This window comes from Nelumbo nucifera, chromosome 2 (genome assembly GCF_055504915.1).
Source record: "Nelumbo nucifera cultivar China Antique chromosome 2, China Antique-T2T, whole genome shotgun sequence".
Lineage (NCBI taxonomy): Eukaryota > Viridiplantae > Streptophyta > Magnoliopsida > Proteales > Nelumbonaceae > Nelumbo > Nelumbo nucifera.
In genome coordinates this window covers 44,400,056-44,407,807 of record NC_142650.1, presented here as the reverse complement: position 1 = coordinate 44,407,807, position 7,752 = coordinate 44,400,056, and the positions used below count along the sequence as shown (strand labels likewise).

At 32.7% G+C, this 7,752-nt stretch overlaps 1 long non-coding RNA gene across 1 annotated transcript; it reads right to left on the bottom strand.

The window, feature by feature from the left end:
- Positions 1-4,301: 4,301 nt before the first annotated feature.
- On the bottom strand, positions 4,302-5,065 carry LOC109115044 (uncharacterized). Its single transcript, XR_016082221.1, has 3 exons — positions 4,886-5,065; positions 4,583-4,767; positions 4,302-4,470 (listed from the first exon to the last, which is right to left on the bottom strand). It is a non-coding gene; the product is annotated as an uncharacterized LOC109115044 (long non-coding RNA).
- Between the last annotated feature and the right edge of the window lie 2,687 nt (positions 5,066-7,752).

Genomic DNA, 7,752 nt, shown 5'->3' with positions numbered 1-7,752 from the left:
TTAGTTATTGCTATTATTATAGTTAATAACCAAATGTAGATGGGGAATATAGCATTATAATTTTGGAAAAAATGAAATTACTAATTAATTTATATTGGAAAATAAAAGATAAAGTAGTGTAATTTTGTTAGAAAACTACCTAATAAAATATTTAATAACAATTTAAAAATAATTTTGTATAAATCTCCATAATTACACATATAATAAAATTTTCATAAAACTACATTTCTGTAAAATAACACTTTAGAAATTAAAAGATATAAAACTTTTAAAAGTTTATTAAAATGTATTAAATAATTATTGAAAATTATTGGAATATTTTGGAAATTTTAGGAAAATTTATTACATTTGATAGATTTTAGAAAATTATTGAAAATTATTAAAGATAAATGAGTATGGGAAAGGGAAAACAATAAATTTGAACCAATAATTACACAAATTATTAAGATAAATTAGTATAATATTGGAAAAAGAAAATGATTGATTAGTTTATATTAGAAAACATAAGATAAATTAGTGTAATTATGTAAGTAAACCATTTAAAAAGAAAATAAATTATTTAAAAACAATTTAAAAATAATTTTGAATAAATGTTCAAAATTACACAAATGTAATAAAATTTTCAAAATTTTCATAAAATTACATTTTTGAAAATTAAAGAAAATTTAGTGTACTTTTAGAAATTTACCATGCGGTTGATAATCTGTATATCCTTTTGATCATTTTTTACATCAAATTGAATATTGGGTTGGCAAAGAGTGGATGCCTTGCCTTGAATGGACCCGCCCGACACTAGGGATGAGGATGGGGAAAATTCAAGGATTCCCCATCCTTGATGAGGAGTGGGTGCCTTGCCTTGAACTCTCCCGACATTGAGGATGAGGCAGGGAAATTCGAGGATTCCTCATCCCTAGCAGGGAGTGGGTGCCTTGCCTTGAACCCACATGACACTCGGGATGCAGTAGAGTGTCTTGACTATGAGGTTGGGATAGGGATGTGGTGCCTCGCCCTGTTGCCATTCCTATATAATTGTTAATTATTAGTGAAATTAATAAAAATGTTAACTTTTGTAATTATTTTTATTTGTTTAAAGTCAATTAAATTTTCATTTAAAAATAATGAAAATAATAACAATTATTAAAATTACTACAAATGAAATGATTAATAAAATTAAATTTATTAAAATATTTGTTCACATTAAATTAACAATAATTATTTTCTATAAATCAGCATTAAATGAAAAATACAATTATTAAAAGAATAAATATTAAAAATAACTTTGAATACTTTTAGTTAATTAACAACACATTTTGGTTATTAATTTATCAATTAATTAATAGTAAATAAAATTATTAAATCTTTCAAATTTTTCTATTCATCATACAGGTCCCCGCCAGGTGTAATAATAATAATAATAATAATAATAATAGTAATATTAATAAAATAATAAATCAAAATATTAATAAATAATAATAATTAATAATTGTAATAATCATACTATTATGTAAAGTATTGTTATGATTAATTATTAAAAATTATTCATAATAATAATTAATAATTAATAATAATAAAAATAAAATAATTAATGAACTATATTAACTTTCTTTTCCATGAATTATATTGTTTATGATTATTTTCATAAACTATGCCATTGACTTTGTTTTAGGCATTTTTAATATAGTTTATTTTAATTTTTGTTTGTCAAATTGATCGGACCATTATTTTGATTCTTTTAATTTATTTATAAGTCTTGATTGTTTCATTCTTGATTAATAAAATACATGCTTCCCCACTAGTGTGTATGTATGTATAAATTAATAAGTGATTAATATTGTTTTAAATTTTAAATTTTAAATTTTTATTTTATTTTAATGAATTGTGTATGGGCTACAATCACTTGATCTCTCACTAATTAGCATTTAGTGACTAGCTAATGTGGAGTATGATCATTGGCTCCACAGCCTACTACGCATTCGACTAATCCCAATTTAATCAAGCCTTTTCTCAAAGGCCAGGAATATTGTGTTTTCCATTTTTGATATCAGCTAACATGACCTTGCCATCCAATGGGTCGGGTCCCATTTTAGAAGATGTGACCGGCGGAAGTATGACACAACCAAATTATCTTAGCTGTCTTTGGTGAAGAAGACCCAAAGCTTCTAGTTAGTTTGTAGGTAAGCATGTTTAAACCGGTGGATAATAACAAACAATGGATATAATTATAAAAAAGGGTTCGACTATGATATGGAAAAGATATGATATCCAAAAAACAACTGACCAATAAAATGGAATCATAAACGTGATAGTGAACCATGTGTTATTTATCAAAATTCATGGGTGAGTTTTGATTGGTCAAAACTCTTTTCATATCATATCTTTCACGTATCATAGATTTTCCCTTATAAAATATCTGGTTTTTTAATTTAAAGACAAAGTTATATTATTTATAGAGTCCTCCCCATGGTATATCGCTGCAATGTAAAGCCTACATCGTGCAGTAAAGGGGGGATAAAAAAATGCCCTTTTTAATATGGCTAGAACTGTTATTACTTTATTTACTTGGGAAATAAAAGAACACAGGTAAATGCATTTATCTGGGTAAGTGTTTATCAAGAAAAATTTACCTAGATAATTACATTTACCTGGACAAATAACTTACAGAAAAGTAAACAAGGCCTAAATGAAAAAAAAAAGGTAGCTTTAGCAGAAAATAGTGCTTTTTTACCTCAAATTAGATAAGCAGTACCTCGGTTAGAATGTTTCCCACAAGCGCTTAAGTTTGAAAAAGCTACTTTTTCAAACAAGCTCTTTGAAAAAAAAAGAAAGATTTTTTAGTGTCACCTGATCACCAACTTTTTTTAATTCAAAATAACTTATTACAAATGCTAAGGGCTAAATAGAGTTTTTTCCCCCTACTTTTTTGAATGGGCTTTTTGGATGTAAAAGTCCTTTTTGAGCTTTTACACTAAATGATGTTTTGATTGACTTTTGTCCTCCCTAATATAAAGGACAAATACCATTGGAGAAACACTAAAAAATAGGATAAGTGGCTGAACAGGCTTTTTGGATGGATCCGATCTCATAAAGCCTAGAGGCAAAAACAGCAAGGCCAGAACCCTCCCAAACGGGCACCAGATGTCCAATTAGGATGCTTTTGGCTTCCATAATCTTGCAATCTATTGTGCTTCTTTTACATTGTTAGGATGTAACTGATGAGCTGTTAGGATTGTTAGACAGTGAATGCCCTTAGCTCTAATCAACATGATGTACATTATGACATTTATTGTAAATGAATAAAGTACATATTTGATTCATGTTATTATGGTGTGTTTCTGTGTAATACCCTTAAATTGGACACATATGAGACTCGTGTTAGTTTAGAATATTCATAGTCGTTGGAAGATCTGGGGAGATTTATCCTACCAAGGTTGACACTAGTGTACTGCCAAGTTGGTTCGGGGTGGCTTGTCTTAGTTGCCAGGGTGAAACCTGAGGTACATGCAGTGTGGGTTTTCTTGAAACCCTGAACTGGACCAAAATTCCAGTATTGCCCTGGACCTTGGAGATAGATGGGAAAAACTGGAATGTTACACCTAACCTATAGACTTGATTATGATACTGCACTAGGTGTCGGATTGGACTGTCTTTGATATGCCAATCAGTGAAATCCTTAGAGAGGGTCAAAACCTGGGTATGTTGGGACAGTCCGAGAATTCATCTGAGTGGGTGATCATAGTGATAGAATAAGCCCCTTTGTCGAACAAAGTGAATGATCGGGGATGCACTTTCTTTGTGCTCACTGTCCTATTCGATTCTTGCTGAAGAATCACTAGTTCTTGGTAAAGAACTACCTGTTGATCCTGCCTCACCCTAAGTTGTATCATCTTCAGTGGAGGGAGGATTTGGTACCCTCTTTGGGCGTGAACACCTACATCGGGAGGAACATTCTTGTGTGGATTCCGTATCAGGTATATCCCTCCCTTATTTTTTGTTTCAGATTTGGTTTGGTTTAATTACAAGAACGAACCTTGAAAATGTTGTTTTCTAAATTGGGAATAGGATTCACGGATGGGAGTAAGGAAATTTTTGAAATTTCGCCCAACATTCCTACAATGTTCGGCCATCCATATGATAGATCTCTCATCCCTTCAAAGATCACCAAATCGGACGAGATTAGGCCTGATCTATCTCAGATTGTAGGGCCAATTGGTTGTCGAGTTAAAATGATACAATCTATCTGGATCCAAAACATAAACATACATACATATATATATTCACAACTTGATGACAATAAACAAACATCATCCAACTCAAAGAACTTATTTAATAGTCAAAGTGTTCGTTCAATTTAACATTCACAATTCTCATTTACAGAAACAGATCTAACTATTACATTTACCAGCATAGCAAAACAAGAGAACTCTTTCTCCATAAGTTGCTATATATTCTCTATCCATGAATAGTCTTTTCCTCAGAAGAAAACCAAAGATATTAACAAAATATAAGCAATCAAATAGTAGTAAAGCCACATCTAAAACCAAAACTAAAAATCAAACCAGGCAAATACAGCATGAGATCTTACATCTTTAACATTGTGAGCTCTTGGGCCTTTGAAATTTGGCTTCACCGTGACACTTCCATGATGTATGAAAGGGCGGCCACGTGATTGATTTGGCGGAGGAATGTAGGAGTGAGTCTCGGGACCTCTGTAGTCAATCTCGTACACTTCCCTATCTAAATTATTCATGGCATCTGAATCTGATCCTCCTAGGGAAAAGTCATTGTGTCCATACTTAAGCCGATCGAGCAGAATATTATAAATTCATATACGAGAGGAAACAAAACTTGAAAAGAAAACTATGACTAGATCTGTATGAGCGCGTACCATCTGCTGCTAAGCTTGGTGGAGGCAGAAGAGCAGAGAGAAGAAGAACAGTGGCGATGAGAGATTTGAGCTTCAACATCGGTGGCTCCTCTCTGGTTATTCGGAGGCGAGAAGGCTTTACAAATGATGGTTCATATAGCACGGAGGAAGCACGGAAAAGCTGTTTAATTTCAGCTTTTGGTAATTGAAGCCATCACCATCGGCACAGCAAGCAGTTGCAAGGTTGTGATGTGGACGAGTTGCGCATTTATGGGCCGGAGGAACCACAAATGGCCAAAGCTGAGTTTTTTTGGTTTTGGGTCAGGACTCAGCAGGACAGCCCCATGTGTGAATTCTACCTACTACCTACCTTCTCGTCTCTCTTTCGGCAAATTTAAAACCCTCCCGACCTCCTCCCTCTCCTACTCCCAGTGGCTCAAACTGTCAAACGAAATCCAATGTTTTCTTTCATTCTTTCCTTTATACTACAATGACTTAACATACCTACCCCGGCCCACTGTATGCTTCTTAAATTAAAGGAATTCGAGTCCTCACCGTATTAGCAGGCTTAATCTTTTCGTTGCTGGTTTAATAAGTTTTACATTTGATCAAAGATTTACTTGACATTTACACTGTTCTAAGAGAAAAAAAAAAGTAATTCTTTATTAACTTTCTATTTACATTTCTTTATTTTTCGTAAATTTTCTTTGCTTGCATAAATGGGTATACATTTTATCAAACTAGATGAAATAGTGAACCATTTTATTAACTCTTTTGGGGTGTTTTGTTTCTTGGGTTTTCTCCCAAGAACTCTAAAAGAATGTTATATTAGCTGGATGCAAGAGAGTTCCTTTCTGAAGAAGACGATGATCGTTTTGCTACAAGTCAAAGAAAGGGAAGAGGGACTGAGAATAACGTCCATGACCTACAAATACACCTTCTTCATCAAAACAGTATAGCAGCCACACGTCCACACGTGGGGGTGGCGACAATAATGTCCATAGCTCAAAAACATGCCTACAGATTGTACGAAAAATCCGGACATCATGTGCATGACAAAAAGCTCCACAGAAAATTTTATGGGAAGCTGAACAGAATTACAGAAGTAACAACATTTTGTCCCGGCCCCTTGGAATTCCGATCTACTAGAAGTGAGATCCAATCAAACGAATTATAGAGGAACATTTTCTTGGGGAGTCAATGATCCATCAACGATGACACCATTTTTCTTCTCCTTATTACCAAGGTTCAATTACATTCTTCTGACTTCTCCCACTTGACTTCAGGTCCTACGTGTAAAGCTTTTTACATGCATCAGTTCCTATGAAAATTCCAATATTCCTAATTCCTTCGTGAAATGTGAGAAAGACATACATTCATTAAAAACAACCATTAGAGAGGGACCAGCCGATGTAGATGATGGATTGACCCGGGTCTCGACCATTTATGACCCATTTGATGGAAGCGTCCACGTGGAGTTTTTTAGATAGAACATCAATTCTATGGGTCTTCTTATTTAACTTGGCATTGAACCTCAAGTACTGGAAAGGGTTAGGCCCATTATTTTTTTGTGTGGTCTCCATCCATTGAACGGTAGGAAGCATGAGTAGCCTTTTGAACTTCATGACACATTCAAACAAGATGATAGGGATTGTAAAAGGTAATTCTTTTCATTAAAACGAAAGAAAATAGATTTGTAATGGTTATCTTGTCAAAGTGTGTAAGAATGGAGAAGTTTCACTTATGCTTAGTTTGGAAGGAGTATAAATACAAATATGTGCAGTATAAATACATATAAAATAATATAAAATATAAGGTTTTGCACTTTACGTATTTATATTTGTACTCCTTCCAAACTGAGATTACTTTAGTCCGTTTTGTCATGGAAATTTTCTTAACAGAGTAGACTCAAATTAAATTACATTATTTGCATAAACTTTAGTTATAAGATTGCATTTTTTTTTTGGGACGCTAGTCATAAATTTGGTATAGAGAAAGAGTTTTGACCACTTAACTAAACTTAGAACAAATATAGTAGGTTGGTATTTCTTAATATGTAAAGTTTTGGCCTCTTGGGTAGGTCCAGTTGAACCCAACCAAATTTCAGTGGGTCTGTGGGTCAAAATATATAAATCCGTCGAAATTTTAACTATAGATTGGGCTTGTGAGTTTGGATGGGTAGGCATACAAGATGAGCACACTGAGTAAATTGAGTAAGCACTCGGGAAATTTTGTGACACTTGTCCGGATGTAGTAGGCATGTTAGGTAAGTACAATGAGTGAGCACGTAATAGCTGTGTGATACATGTCTCAGTTAATGTGCTTTTTATCTAAATGTTTTTGTTTCGTTAGACAGAAATTATCCATTATTTTATTTTTTTGTCAAAATAATTAAAAATAAAAACAATAAAAAGAAAAATTTAAACATGTTGGGAGTTGGAACTCATTTATATTTTTTTATTATTTTTTATTTTTAATTATTTTGATAAAGATAATAAAATAATGGATAATTTTTGTCTTAACGGAATAAAAACGTTTGAATAAAAGGCACATTAACTGGACATGTGTCACAACTATTACATGTCCACTCATTGTGCTTACCTAACGTGCCTACTACATTTGGACCCTTTATTGTGCTTACTAATTACTAATATGATCACAATGGTGTGCCTAATGTATCCCGTCTCTGACGCTCTCGGTTGACAAACTATAATCCATTGCTCACTCATCAGCTTGCCTTTATTTCAACTACTCTAGTTGACAATGGAAAAGAATAGGACATTTCTTTCTTTTAATAAAAAATATTATTAATACGGGCCTCATGTGAGTATTATGTAATACAAAATATTAGTATCATCTATCTATATTTAGCTATCTATACTATATTA